The sequence below is a fragment of the Notamacropus eugenii genome, chromosome 4, assembly GCF_028372415.1.
Source record: "Notamacropus eugenii isolate mMacEug1 chromosome 4, mMacEug1.pri_v2, whole genome shotgun sequence".
NCBI classification, from domain to species: domain Eukaryota; kingdom Metazoa; phylum Chordata; class Mammalia; order Diprotodontia; family Macropodidae; genus Notamacropus; species Notamacropus eugenii.
In genome coordinates, this window is record NC_092875.1 from 52,739,053 (window position 1) to 52,754,574 (window position 15,522).

General features: G+C 38.1%; 1 pseudogene; it reads right to left on the reverse strand.

Moving 5' to 3' along the window:
- Positions 1-8,370: 8,370 nt before the first annotated feature.
- LOC140502184 (general transcription factor IIH subunit 1 pseudogene) lies at positions 8,371-9,934 on the reverse strand (annotated as a pseudogene).
- Between the last annotated feature and the right edge of the window lie 5,588 nt (positions 9,935-15,522).

Here is a 15,522-nt window from a genome sequence, read left to right on the forward strand (position 1 = left end):
TACATTATGACCAGGTAGGATTTATACCAGGAATGCAGGACTGGTTAAATATTAGAAAAAATTATTAGCATTATTGATCATATCAACAACAAAACTAACAGAAACCACATGATTATCTCAATAGATGCAGAAAAAACCCTGTGACAAGATACAACACCCATTCCTACTGAAAACACTGGAGAACATAGGAATAAATGGAAATTTCCATAAAATAAGAAGCACTATCGATTTAAAATCATCAGCAAGTATGCAATGTGGACAAGCTAGATGCATTTCCAATAAGATCAAAGGTGAAACAAGGATGTCCATTATCACCACTGTTATTCAACATGGTATTAGAAATGCTAATTGTAACAATAAGAGAAGAAAAAGAAATTGAAGGAATTAGAATAGACAAAGAAGAAACTAAGTTATCACTCTTTGTAGATGATATGATGATATACTTAGAGAATTCCAGAAAATCAAGTAAAAAACTACTTGGAATAATAAACATCTTGGCAAAGTTGCAGGTTTTAAAATAAAACTAGATAAATCATCTGTATTTCTATATATTACTAACAAAGTCCAACAGCAAGAGGTTGAATGAGAAATCCCATTTAAAACTATGGTAGACACCACAAAATATCTGGTAGTCTACCTGCCAAAACAAACCCAGGGGCTACATGAACACAAATACATATCACTTTTCTTACAAATAAAGTCAGATCTAAGTAAGTGGAAAAACATCAGTTGCTCATGAATAGGCTGAGCTAATATAATAAAAATGACAACTCTACCTAAATTAATATACTTATTCAGCGCCATACAAATCAAAGTAGCAGATAATTATTTTCTAGAGCTAGAGAAAATTATAACAAAATTCATCTGGAAGAACAAAAGGTCCAGAATATCAAGGGAACTAATGAAAACAAATGCTAGGAAAGGTGGCCTAGCCCTACCAGATCTCAAATTGTATTATAAAGCAGTAATTATCAAAACCACTTGGTACTGGCTAAGATACAGAGGTGTAAATCAGTGGAATAAGTTAGGTACTCAAGACATAGTAGTCAATGAATATAGTAATTTACTATTTCATTGACCCAAAGACCCCAGCTTCTGAGATAAGAACTCATTGTTTGACAAAAACTGCTGGGAGAACTGGATGACGTTGTTGCTGAAATTGGGCATAGACCAAAGCCTGACATCATACACAAGAATAAAATCCAAATGGATACGTGATGTAGGTATAAAGATTGATACTATAAACAAATTAGGGGAGCAAGGTATAGTGTATTTGTCAGATTTATGGAGAAGGGAGAAATTTATGACCAAACAAGAGATAGAGAACATAATGAAGTGCAAAATAGATAATTTTGATTATATTAAATGGAAAAGATTTGCCAGCTCTTTTTTAATGTTTACTTATTTATTTTTAGTTTTCAACATTTGTTTCCACAAAATTTTGAATTCAAAATTTTCTCCCCATCTCTCCCCTCCCCCCACCCCATAACGCTTTGCATTCTTATTACCCCTTCCTTCAAAATGCCCTCCCTTCTATCACACCCCTCCCTTCCCTTAGCCCCTTCTTCTCTCTTTTCTTGTAGGGCAGGATAGGTTTCTATACCCCATTACCTGTATTTCTTATTTCTCAGTTGTATGCAGAAACAATTCTCAACATTCATTCCTAATACTTTGAATTCCGACTTCTCTCCCTTCCTCCCTACCCACCCATCCCCACTGAGAAGGCAGGCAATTCGATATAGGTTGTATATGTGTAATTTTGCAAAAGACTTCCAGAATAGTCATATTGTGTAAGACTAACTATATTTCCCTCCATCCTATTCTATTCTCTCTTTTGACCTTGTCCCTCCCCAAAAGTGTTTACTTATGATTACTCCCTTCTCCCATTTACCCTCACTTCTTGTCTTCCTTCCCTTCCCTTACCTCACTTGTCCCCTTCTCCCCTACCCTTGTGTAGTGCAAAATATACTTTCATACCAAACTGAGTGAGCATGTCATTTCTTCAAGCCAAATGTGAAGAAAGTAAGCTTCCCTTTTTCCCTTTCATATTCTCCCTTTTCTCCTACACTGAAGAAGCTTTTTCTTGCCTCCTTGATGAGTGATAATTTACTCCATTTCATTTCTCCCTTTCTCCTCCCAATATATTCTTCTCTCACCATTCAATTTTATTTTATTTTTTTAGGTATCATCCCTTCTTATTCAACTCACCCTGTGTTCTCTGTCTATGTGTGTGTGTGTATGTGTGTGTGTATGTGTGTGTGTGTATGTGTGTGTGTGTATGTGTGCGTGTGTGTGTGTGTATAATCCCTCCAACTACCCAAATACTGAGAAAATTCTCAAGAGTTACAAATATTATCTTTCCACTTAGGGATGTAAACAGTTCAACTTTATAAAATCCCTTGTTTTCTCTTTCCTGTTTACCTTTTCAAGCTTCTCAGGATTCTTGTGTTTGAAAGTCAAATTTTTTATTCAGTTCTGGTCTTTTCATCAAGAATGCTTGAAAGTTCTCTATTGCTTTGATGACCATTTTTTTTCTCCTGAAGTATCATACTCACTTTTGCTGGGTAGGTGATTTTTGGTTTTAATCTCAGTTCCCTTGACTTCTGGAATATCATATTCCAAACCCTTATATCCCTTAATGTAGAAGCTGCCAGATCCTGTGTTATCCTGATTGTATTTCCACAACACTGAAACTGTTTCTTTCTGGCTACCTGCAATATTTTCTCCTTGACCTGGGAACTCTGGAATTTGGCTACAGTGTTCCTAGGAGTTTCTCTTTTTGGATCTCTTTCAGGAGGTGATTGGTGGATTTTTTCATTATCTATTTTGCCCTCTGGTTCAGAGTAGTTTTCCTTGATAATTTCATGAAAGATGATGTCTAGGCTCTTTTTTTGATCATGACTTTCTGGGAGTCCTATAATTTTTAAATTGTCTCTCCTGGATCTATTTTCCAGGTCAGTTATTTTTCCAATGAGATATTACACATTATCTTCAATTTTTTTATTTTTTTGCTTTTGTTTTGTAATTTCTTGGTTTCTCATAAAGTCAACAGCTTCCATCTGTTCCATTCTAATTATTACAGAACTATTTTCTTCAGTGAGCTGTTGAATCTCCTTTTCCATTTGGCTAATTCTGCTTTTTAAAGACTTCTCTTCATTGGCTTTTTGGACCTCTTTTGCCAATTGAGTTAGCCTATTTTTAAAGGTGTTATTTTCTTCAGCATTTTTTGGGTCTCCTTTAGCAAGGTGTTGGCTCATTTTTCATGATTTTCTTGCATTATTCTCATTTTTCTTCCCAATTTTTCCTCCACCTCTCTTACTGAAACCTTGACTTTGATGTCTTCCTCTGATGGTATGTTTTGTTCTTCCTCATCTGAAAGAATGGAAGAAAACACCTGTTTACCAAGAAAGTAACCTTCTATAGTCTTATTTTTTTCCCTTTTTGGGCATTTCCCCAGCCAGTTACTTGACTTTTGAGACTTTTGTCAAGAGGAGGGTACACTCTGGGTACCTGTAAATTCTCAGTTCCTCCAGGGTGGCACAATCAAGAGAGAAGTGTTTACTTCTCTCTTGGCCTGTGCTCTGATCTGGTAACAACCACAAGCACTCTTCTGCCCAGGATCTGCGAGCAGAATTACCTCTCCAGGGCCTCTGCTAGCTCCACCAGTCAGTGCTCCTCTTCATCCCCAGCCCGCCACTCAGGGTTGTGATCCAGATCAGCAGCTCAATTCCCTCAGGTTCTTTAGGCCTAGGACTCCAAAAATGGTCAGTGCTGCTGCCTGACTGGGAGCTAGGGCAGGACCCTGCTCCCTTCTAACCCTGGTGAAAGAGATTTTCTTACTGTCCTTTGAAACTGTCATTGGCATTTGTTCCCTTGAGAAATCTGGGAACTGCAATTGACATCCATGATTCCATGCCCTGAAGCCTGCTCTAGTTCTGTCCTTGCAGTGCTGCACAGCCAAGGGTGGGCTGGGCTCCATGAGCTGTGCTCTGCTCCGAGACCAGTGCAATAGCCCTTTCCTTTTAGCCTTTCAGGCTGCCTTGGACTGGAAATCTCTTTCACTCTGTCATTTTGTGGCTTCTGCTGCTCTAAAATGTGTTTAGCCATTTTTTATAAGTATTTTATGGGCTATGGGAGGAGAGCTACAGCAGGTTCATCTTTCTACTCTGCCATCTTGGCTCCACCCTGTCAGTATTTTTCCCATACATGTGCTACAGTACTACCCAGGGCAGGACTATCACTTCTCTTGTTCTGAATACTGTTCCACTCAATGCATCCCAAAATCAGGTTGTTCTGGCTACTGTATCTTACTATGGATTCATATCGATCTTGCTGTCCATTAAACGTCAAGAGATCTTTTTGGATAAGTCTATTAACATTTGTTAAGTGCCTATGATACACCAAAAAACTCTCCTATGTTGTAGTGGTCCCAGGGGAGGTAGTGTGACATAAAAGAAAGAATACTATCCCTGATGTTAAAAGACCTGGGTTCAAATCCTAGCCATGCCACCTTGATAAAAATCTCTGGGCCTCAGCCTCTTCATCTGTAAAATGAGAGAGTTAGACTAGATGCACTCTAAGGTTCTTTCAAATCCTGAATCTATGATAATCCTATGAACAAGTCCCCTTTTGGTATCTTAGATTTATGAAAAACTTGCTCTGTGCCAGGAAGTGTTTAAGTGCTAGGAATGTAAATAGAAACATAACAGATGGTCTTAACCTCTTAACCTTAATATATTATTGTTGTTGTTTGTCCCTCATTTTTGAAGAGGACCAATGGCATCATTGGTGATGTCTGGACTTGCACAAGAGTTGGATCTAAGTGGGGCAAAGTTGCAAAAGTTGTCAGCTTCACTCTCTCCTCCAGAGTCATTGAAGTCTAGTGGCAAGACAGAAAGTCAAGGATGACCAGGTGAAGACCTGGGATACAGTGTATGCCCTTGATGTCTTCAATGTTGGATGAAACTTTAAGCTATCCATGGTGTCTGCTTTAGCTGCCTTCATAGCCCTCAGAAAAAAATTGTTTGCAGCTGCCCATTCCACCAGAGGAAGTCTTCATATGTTTGGGATAGACATCCTTCAAACTCATCAGGGGATCTGAGACCTGTTAGCTTCTGTCAATCTGGCTTAGCCCATCTGTCAAGATGATTTTATCAGAGTGTAGTCACTGTATGCTTATAGCCACAGGTGACAGTTGAGGGTCAGATGGACACTAAAGGTGGATAAGCAGCCCTGAAAAGGACTTGGCAAGTCCTCACCCCAGAGGTGCTAGTCCTCCTTAAACACCTCATATTTCCCAAGGCAAAGCTACTGTCAAGGAGAAGTCCTGAGAATGAGAAATGGAGCTGGCAATGAAGTGAGCATGGCGTGGAAATCTCACAAAATGATAGTTTGAGCTAGGGCCTCATCAATCACAAAAGCAGAACACAGCAAATGATCTTTATCATGAGAAGGATTGTGTTGTAGAGATGGATAAGTCTGGAGGATGAAGAATGGACTTGAGAATGCTTAAAATGTCCTTTTCCTGCTATGGGAAGCTGGAATGAAATGAAGTAAACAGAATCTGTGAGGCAACATGGAGATGGGGAGGTGTCTAGGATATGTTGAGCTAATGGTGGGGGAGACAGCATGAATAGCTCAGGACTCCCTATGTACACAGTCCCACTATGGTCAATCTTTCCGTGTTCCTTCTTATCAGTTTCTCTGGTTAATGTCTGGAGGCTCATTCCCTTTCTTCATCTCTACTTCCTGCTTAAGCCTGAACCAGGTCTGCAAGTTTTCAGTTATGGGAAGGGAGAGAAAACAGATCAGCTCAGGGAACAAGTTTTCAAAAGAAGTAGAATAATAAAGAAGCAATGAGGTAGAGAGATGATTGTAAAGATGGGATCTGAATAAATGCAGCATATTAACTCTCCAATAGGAGGCTAAGCCTCAAAAACTTCAATCAGGTTTTATTCTCTGGGCTAACCTTGTGTCTAGTAAACCTTTCTGTAAATCCTAAAGTCTTTAGTGTTTAATCCTGGGAAGGTCAGCTGTTCCTTGGACAATCTTGTCAGTCATGGAAGAAGAAGAAAGAACAGGCTAGCCCAGTGGACTCTCTAGGCCTCAGAAACCCTAAGCAAGGATAGGAACAACTTTGGTAGAGTCATCCTAAGCCCTCAAAATAAGAAGAGACCTGGAAAATCTGAGAATAAGGATTCAAAAAGTCAAAAAAGTAAGGACAAAAAAAAATCTGAGACAATAGCCCAGCTTTCTGTCTTTTTACTGGCTGAGCCCCACATCTGGAATGTTCTCTCTCCTCACCTTTGCCTACTAGCATCTCTGGCTTCTTTGAAGACTCCACCTCCTGTAGGAAGCCTTTCCTGAGTCTTCCTCTCTCCCTACTACTGGTGCTTTCCTTGGGAGATTACCTTTCATTTATACCATACATGTCCTATATATACACAGTTATTTCTTCCTGATAATGTATAAGGAATCTCTTAATGTGCTCCACCTCTCCATTGTTGAGGCATTGGCCTAGTAAAATGTTAGCAGATCCAGCTTAACTAGTCCTTATATCTAGCCATGTTTGAGAGGTGATTAAATAGATCAGCAGTGAGAAATAGAGACAAAGGTGGTAAAAGCAAAGGGGAAAAGTAGATGAAGGGAAAACAGTGAAGGAGGACAGAGAAAGAATGGGACAGATTGGAAGTTTCTTGAAAGCAGAGTGAACATTAAGTTGAACAACTGTGTTACCTTAGCAATGAAGGATCACCTGAGAGCAATTGTAAATGTCTTTGTAAAAGCATACCCATATTTTGTCCAATATATCAAATTCTGGTCAAAATTTGTAGCTTTATACTATATGGATCAAATATATACATATATACACACACATTACACACACATACTCACACACATACACACATCACATAGCTGCCTTAGGGCAGCTATGTGGAGCAAAGGATAGAGCACCACTCCTGAAGTCACAAATGCTTGAGTGCAAATTTGGTCTCAGCCACTTAATTGCTGTATGACCCTGGTTGAATCACTTAACCCTGTTTGCTTCAGTTTCCACATTTGTTAAAGAGTTGGAGAAGAAAATGGCAAGCCACTCCAGAGTCTTTGCCAAGACAACCCCAAATAAGGTCATGAAGAACTGGATGCAAGTGAAACAACTGAACAGCAACAACAAAATTATAGTGACCACCAAATGACCAACCTAAAGCATAGGATGCTATTACTATTTGAAGTTATCCTGAATAAATTTGATCAGAGAAATACTTGATGATGTTCACAAATTGGATTTTGCTTTAATCTTATGGTGAATTTTTTTCAGTTAAACAGTATGGATAAAAGACTTATTTTTTTGTAGAATTTTTAATACAAGACAGGTAAGTCTTAGATAAACAGTGAGTTGATCCTATTAGGAACAAAAAGTGGAACAGATTCCAGACACAATATCACATTTAACTTTTTTTTTGCTTTCACACACTTCCCATTGTATGCAATGACTATTGATTCACCAAAACTAGTTTAACAGTCAGGTAGAGACTGGAGAAAAACAAACTTGAGAAATACTTTTTATTTCTCTCAAAAGAGAAAGAGGCAAAAATAAGTAAATGACTTTTAAAGTTCTCTTCACTTACAAGATCTTTAAATCCTTAAAAGAGCAGTTTCCTTCCAAAGCATATGCCATCTTAAAAAATCTTAGCAGTGCATATATATGCACTCACACAAAACATGCAGCTCCATTGTCTCTTGAAAAAAATTTACATAAAAAAATTCAAAACTTTCTGTAAAACTGTTCCCCTTGTGTCATTCCAGGACCCCAAACCATAAATACATGCTTCTCATTTCCATAGGAAACACAAGAATAGAAGAAGCCTTTGACCACAACTGTCTCCTGATGGTTAGAGTGACAACTTCTCTCTGCTTTATTCAACCCGTTTAAGTAAAGTGCAAACAGAATCCAGTAAAATGTGAGAATCCAGTGGAAGAGAAAAAAATTAATTCCAACCCTGTGCCATGTACTTCAAAAAAGTTACACAAAACAATTCAGATTTTATCAATTCATCCTTTTTAGTTACTTTTTATTTCTGAAAGAAGCTCTTAATGCAAATCAAAAGCAGTTCCTGAGTAACTGCAGTAAAGTGTCTTTTTAATTCAGCTCGTTTTGGTTCCGTCTTAATTTATCTTCCAGTTTTCAAGTTTAACCACAACTCTTTTCACTCTAGAATGTGCAAGTTCAATAGCATCAGCTCTTAAGTCCAGTGGCTGCAGACATCCCTGCAGTATTGTCTGGGGGAAGTGTGAGCTGCTTAGGGTGTGTTCCCACAATTGCTGTAGAGAGCATCCCAAGGACCAAAGCCTCCAACACCTGAGGCTCCTTCATGTCTTCAGCAGGCGCTGGAACTGCCATGTGTGAAGTTTATTGTACACGTGTGTAGCATCTCTTCTATGTGACTTACCAAATTTGTGCTTAAATATTGTCTCCGAATTTTTTTCTTGAAATGGGCAGAGCTTAGTAGCTTGGAATCATACCAAATTACCCCTCATCCTCACTACCTTTTCTTCTAGAAATGGCATGTTAACTGGAAAACAAGACCAGAAATGCCTCAACAGCTCCCCCATGGCCACATACAAGTTTGAGCTCTGATTGAACGTCATTGGGCAACATCTGGTTTATGACTTGCTGTAATTCTCCCTGCCTAAGTGTTCCTCCAGGGGATAGGGCTGTGATGGTACTACTTGTAGCACCACTTGAAAGAACCTGAGTCAGTTTCAGTGTGTAAGTTTCCACGTTTTGCTTAATACTCTGAAAAGAATTGATAATATCCTGACTTGTTGCATACTGGAGGGATTGAATTGGAGTTGGGCCGTGATAATACCTATCTGACTTCTTCAGGCTTAGTACAATTGCTTTTATGCTATTATTTTCCCCAAAATCTTCATATTCAATGGATTCCTGTAACTTCACCCTTTTGACTGGTGGCTGAAAGAAGTCTGAATCCCCTCAATTCCCACCTGTGCTGCTGTTTTCACTGTTGTGATCATTTTTGTGCTTCATGTTTCCTGAGACAAGCTGCCAGGATCATAGCACTATGGTTAAATCAAGTGATGATCGTGGCCTTGCCAGCTCCCTTTATGGATTTTGAAGAGTTGGAAGTAGATGACACAGGGGAAACTCCATAGCCTTCATCTAATGATTTATCCTCCAGTGCTGTCAAATCTAGCAGTGGGTTTTTCACTCCTAGTGAAAGCATTGTTTTTAAACCCTTTTCTTCCATTTTATTATATTCTGCAAACAGATCTTTTGGCCCTGTGTTATAATCCAATCCCTATGAAAATAATGGGATTGAGAAAAACCGTTTCTAGAACTCTTTTTCTGTCACGTCACGTGGCCCATTTTCTGCATTTCATTTTTTTCTATTAAGTAGGTCCTAAATATGGATTCCATGATATCAGAAGTTAAGTTATATCTTCGTCCATTACAGCAACTATCTGGGGGCAGACATCAGTCAAAAATGCCCACATCTTGCTTGGGACTGGATACTTGAGCGCTGTCCATAGAAGTCATGCTGAAATGATTGGCCCAGAATTCCTCAGCACTGATCAGCAGACTTAAGCCGGGTCTTTATAAGGCTAAAACAAATAGGACCTAGTTGTAGCATTCTCGTTTTCTCGTCCAGTTCTTCATGGGCTTTCCTCTTGAATTTGGGCAGTAACTGCTGCCCATCTCTCACAGCGTCTTGATCCTTTACAGCTATGCTTCCACTAGAAAAATGGAAGCTGGTTGTGTCTCCTGTCCTCAGGACCAGATGAAGCTGGATTTCAGTTTTTCCTTCTGACCTTATTTTCTGCATTTCATGTCTGCGCACGTATGGCTGATTGTAAACCCGTCTCTGCCTGCAGGTGCTCACGCTCTCCTTCCCGCCATGAGGTCCAAGGCCCCGTCCTATTTCTTCTGTCGCACCTTCTTTACAATCAGTGCGGGCCCGGGCCCAGAGAGAGGTCGGTGGGGCCAGCTTCTTTCCGCTCCTCTCTTCTCTGGCACTGCCTGGCAGAGCCCGGACTCCAGCTACCGCCGCTGCTGCTGAGGGGAATCTGGTCTCTTCCATGGCCGGCTGGGAGGACAAGGGGAAGGTCTACCAAAGTGATCATTAGGACACAAAAGTTGGGCTCACTGAAGAGCACCGGGATCAAAAGCAAACTAGCTTGGGCTAAGTAAAAGAAAACATGTTGCCAGTGGGACTATTGTATTGTATCCAGAAGTTTAACCTTATTGCTGAGTTAAAAAATGGCCACATAACATTTCTTGGTAGTTTTTTTCATCTAGTGTCCTTTGGCTATGTGCATAGGACTTAGTGCTGAATGTAATACCCAGTAAATCAAGCTTCCAAGTCCTCTGGGACCTTCCAATATGAAATGAGCCCCACTAATATTGAGAAATAACCATTATTCATTTTGACAATTAACTCAGTGTATATATAGAATTATAACATGGTCTGTATTATTAACAGCCCAGAATCATATGTGAAGAGATACTTAAGTACACTATTAACAGAAAGTGATTACCAAAGTTACCAGTGTGGGTATATCTAATCCTTAGAACAGTTACCTTAGGACTGCTTCTCCTCATTTATATGATAAATATAATATGTATAATAAATCTTTGATTTATTCCTGGAAATTGTTATAGTTCCTGTTGGAGGAGGAGGCAAAACAATTGAATAGCATGGGAGCCAAATAGACTAGACACAAGGTTGATGTTTTTGGAAGGAGCTCTTTAGAAGCAGATTTGCTAATTTGCTTAATTAAAATATTAAATGAATTTTAAAAAGATTCAATCAATTTAAGTTAATATATAAGATTAAATAAAACAAAGTGTCTTTCATAGGTAACCTAGCGTCAATAGAAAATAACTAAGTAGTTTTTCTGGTAGTAATGATGGATTATATCATTCTAACTCCACACAACCTTTTGAAATTTTTTTTTTGTAATATGAATTAGAAAATCAAACATGAACATTTGCATATACAAAGAAGGCTAGAAAAAAGAAACTTGTTTATAAAACTGAAAATCTATTAAATATAACTTTAAATATGTATTTACATGTGTGTATATGTATACACATGTATACTCAACCATGTTAAATATAAAGGAATTTTTTATATAATTTAATGTGGTTATATATAAATTTATGTTATTTGCTATATATGTATTATGTATGCTAGTATATATAATATGTGTTATACATATTACATATGTACATATATATGTAAATTTAACATAGTTGTACCAGCACTGCCCAGTTTGTGACACCTGAGCTTTCTTCTCCCACCTTCTATCTGTGTATACACACTATACTGTCTTTTTTTGACAAATATACAAATGGGAAACTACTAGCCATGAAAGAGAGTTTTTTGTATACAACTCAACCATACAGGGGTAACTTTTATTTTGACAGCCTCATTTCAAAGTTGCAATCCCTAGGCTAACTGGAGATAGCCAGATGTGCTATACCATAAGATTAAATGTTGAGCTAGTTGCTTTACCAAACTTGACTTCATCCCCTGCCCATATTTTAATTCCATTCTTTGTATGTTCATTTCTCCTCCACCATTGATTGAATTGAAGGCTCCTGGGCTATACAATGGCTCCCACAAGTTGGTTGGTCACACCGTGGTAAAACCATTTCAGTAGACTAAAAAAGGCTAAACAAAGCAACCTACAGGCCTCAAATCCATCAGTAAGTTAGAGGATGTCTACTCCAAGCATGTGATGACTTCTCCTGGTGGAATGCATGTTCCAATGGCCAAGAAGGTGGCTGAAGCAGGTGCTGTGGAGCACTTAAAGCTTTGTCAGACATTGAAGACATCCAGGTCGCCCACTTCAACCTGCACCATCTCCAGCCATTTTGACTTTTCTCTTGCCACTGGACTTCCATGACCCTGGAAGAGAGTGAAGCTGACAGTTTTGTACAACTTTGTCTCAATTAAATCCAACTTATGCACAAATCAAGGTATCACCCCATGACGTCATTGGAACTCTCCAAAAATTGTAGGACAAACAGTATAAAGTTTGTGAAGCACATTCTTCTTCCTCACAACAACCTGGGAGATGGACGCTATTATTATCTCCATTTTACAATGGAGGCTGAGTAGTTAAATGATTTGCCCAGGGTCACCCAGCTAGGGTCTGAAGCACTCAGGTCTTCCTGACTCCAAGGCCAGCAGTCTATCTACTGTACCACTTAGCTGCCTAATAATGACAACATTAAGTGGGAGGTATTGCAAGCGTTGGCCTGAGAGAATGAGGCCCAGAGTAATGTTCCATTAGTACAAGTCTACTGTGGGTTTTCTAAAATGTCAAATTGTTTCTTAAGCAATACTTCAAGCACTGGAACGTTGTAGCGTCAGGCTTTTCTGGTTTTAGGCAACAAACCAGAACAAACCTTTAAGATGGTTTGATAGCCTCCTTTTCTGCACTTCTGGCACATGCCACAGCTGTGACATCTATCTCTGTGGCAAATTCTGTTCCTGACACTTGGATGTGTCAACTCTCCTGAAAAGGAGACTTGAACGAGCTTGCTCTGTTCTTTCAGATGTCAACTTTCCCCTCATATGTAGAGAGGAGGAAAGAAACCAACTATGGAGGAAAAGCATCTTCTGTGTGCTAGAGTCTAACACACAAATCCTTTGGATTGTTCTATAACGTTTGGATTCAGTCAACTTCAGAATTTAGAAGAGCCCATGTGGCCTTAAGGCCGCAGGTTCTCCACCCCAGTGCTAGATAGTGTGCTAGGTGCTTTTCAAATATTTGCTCCTCAGAACAATGCTGGGAGGTAGGTGTTATTATTACTTCCATTTTATAGATGAGAAAATTGAGGCAGAAAAAGTTAAATGACTTGGCCAGGATCACACAGCTAGTGAGTATCTAAGGCCAGATTTGAATTCAGATCTTCCTGGTGCCAGTCCCCGAGCTCTATTACCCCACCTAGCAGCCTGTGAAATGTGAACAGCACTCTAGCCATGGTACCACCTAGCTATGTGAACTGGGCAGTAAAATTAGAGTTCTTTCCTCGGCATAAAGGTTATGAACTTTATTTCAAAATCTCCATCTTCAATGAGGAATTTAATGACTAGTTTCCAAATATTTCCCCTGATCATAACCTCACTAGGGATGTTAGAATATGCACAAATGACAAACAGGGACACCTGTTTTTAATGAGTATTTCCTATCTCTCCAAATTACCAAACTTTATATTATTTGATGACTAATAACTTGATGACATTAGTATATTATTATCATAATGCAAATATTTTCAAGTGAGATCCTATTTGTAAAGTACTTATAATGCCTGGCAATAAGAACTTAATAAATCCTTTATTTTTTTTCCCTTCCAAATAATTCACTTTCTCCTATTTTGTTCACAGTGTCATCAGTCACTCCTAGTATCAAATGTCCTTGAATTGAAGGCTTCATGCTAACCAATGTATGCCTTAAAATATATATGTATATGTATATATATATATATTCCCATACTACCCATTTTGTTTTAAGATGTAGTCTGTATATACAACAATGCAAGAAATAATAACATAGAAATAACAAGACAAAGTGCTGGGGAAGATGCGCAGATTAGGAAATTTATTAGCTATGTGTTCTTAGAACAAGTTAATTTAGTTTTTCATTCTGTAATGTGGATAAAGGTAGTGCCTAACATTTATTGATAATTTATTGAATCAGAAATATTACATTTGCTCTTTTATTCTGTATTCTTTTGGTTTGTGGAATACATTGCTAGAAGAATGATGTAAACAGTTCATTTAGAAATGCAATAGATAATAATAATGTTTTTACTCTGAATTTGGTACAGCAGAAATCTCTTTAGGATTTCTTCATTTATGTAAGTGCAGCAAGCAGATTGTGTAGCTGTGGCATCAAAGGATTTGATTATATTTATGCGTAGGGGACAAGAACTGAACCTATACTCAGTCCGCCTCTCCCAGAATGACTGATTTATTGTTTTACAACTAGAGAGGAAGGTTATTTCACTGATTAGAAAGAGGAGAGTTTGAAAATGGTGCCAGTGAAGATTTAAAGGGGAGAAAAAAATTGACTGTAGCTTATGCTTTGAATAGATCTGGCACTTAAAAAACTACCTGCTTATTGTTTACTCTTTCCTGGTTCACAGAAAAGAGAAAAATTTGTGTAAATCAGGTAATAACCAAAATGTAAATGTTTTATTATAACATTTGCTTAGAACTGTCTTGCCTCTTGTGCACAAAAAGAGAAACTCATTTAAGACAGCAACTTGAATGGAAGTTAAATTTACTTGGAAAAACACTTTGTGTTACTTCTGTGAATAATATAACAGAATTTAATTAGGCTAGATTTTTTACAAGCTAAATTAAAGATTTTTTATAATTGCTAAAGAACATCTTAATGGATTTTTAGAAGATTTCAGCCAAGACTAAGGTTAAAATTGCATGGTATAAACATCTCTTCCCTTCTGGGAGGATGAGAGAAAGATGAAGTGCTTTCATTTTCTAGGGGATAACACAATTGTATTAATTAGCAATAATTCAATAGTTTCACTAGCATGAGAAAATTAATGGTAATGTTTCACATTAAGGAATACAAATATTTAATAAGTCATTGGCTTTTAATAACAACAATATATGCTAAAATAAAAAAATGAGGAATTTAGTGAAGTAAAGATGAGTGAATAGTAGTCGGGGATATTATTGGAATAAGAAAAAGAATTTAAGAGAGAACAAAATAGGATTATGGATTCTTGTAGTAGTAAAATGCTGGTGGGTTTCCCCCCTGCATTATTTTTTGGTAGCTTGGAACCAGGGGATGCTCCTGAGGGTTAAGAAATTACTAAACAGTGCAAAAATGAATTTTACGATATCTGCCATAAATCTCCAAGAGATTCAATTAGTAATTTGTTTTGGCCTCCATTCAACTCTTTTCATTACTGCAAATTGAAAGACAAGTCATTGAAAAATCTTACTCTAATCAAATGAGCTTTTGCTTTTGTTGGGCATCTTCAAGTAATGGTTTCTGTTCACCTCCCCCAAAAGGGGTTTCTTCTTTATACAGGTTCCTTCCTACTCGTCTTCAGTTTCTTCCATCTGGCACCTATTTCTCAGTCACTGTGGCTTCTCTACCTTATGTTGTTGGACATGCTGCTAAATAGATTTTCCTTCCTTCTTCCTAGTTTCCTCTGTTGTACTCCCTTCTTGCTGTCATAGCAGATTTGATTTCTTTTGAATGGAAGAAATCTGCGTGTAAGTGATCTGCTGCAGGTATTTTTCCTTTCTGGGAAAGAATTGTACCTGATCCAGCAAACCCAGATTTTCTGTTAAGTCTGACATCATCAACCCTTTAGTCCCTCTGATCTATCCACATGGCAGAGAGATACTTCTAAATTTGGTGAGGATTCTGAGGCTGTTATAATCTAACTTCAGTCTATATTTAGAGATTACATCTCAACCTGGGGAGACATCATTGATTTAATGAAAATTTTCT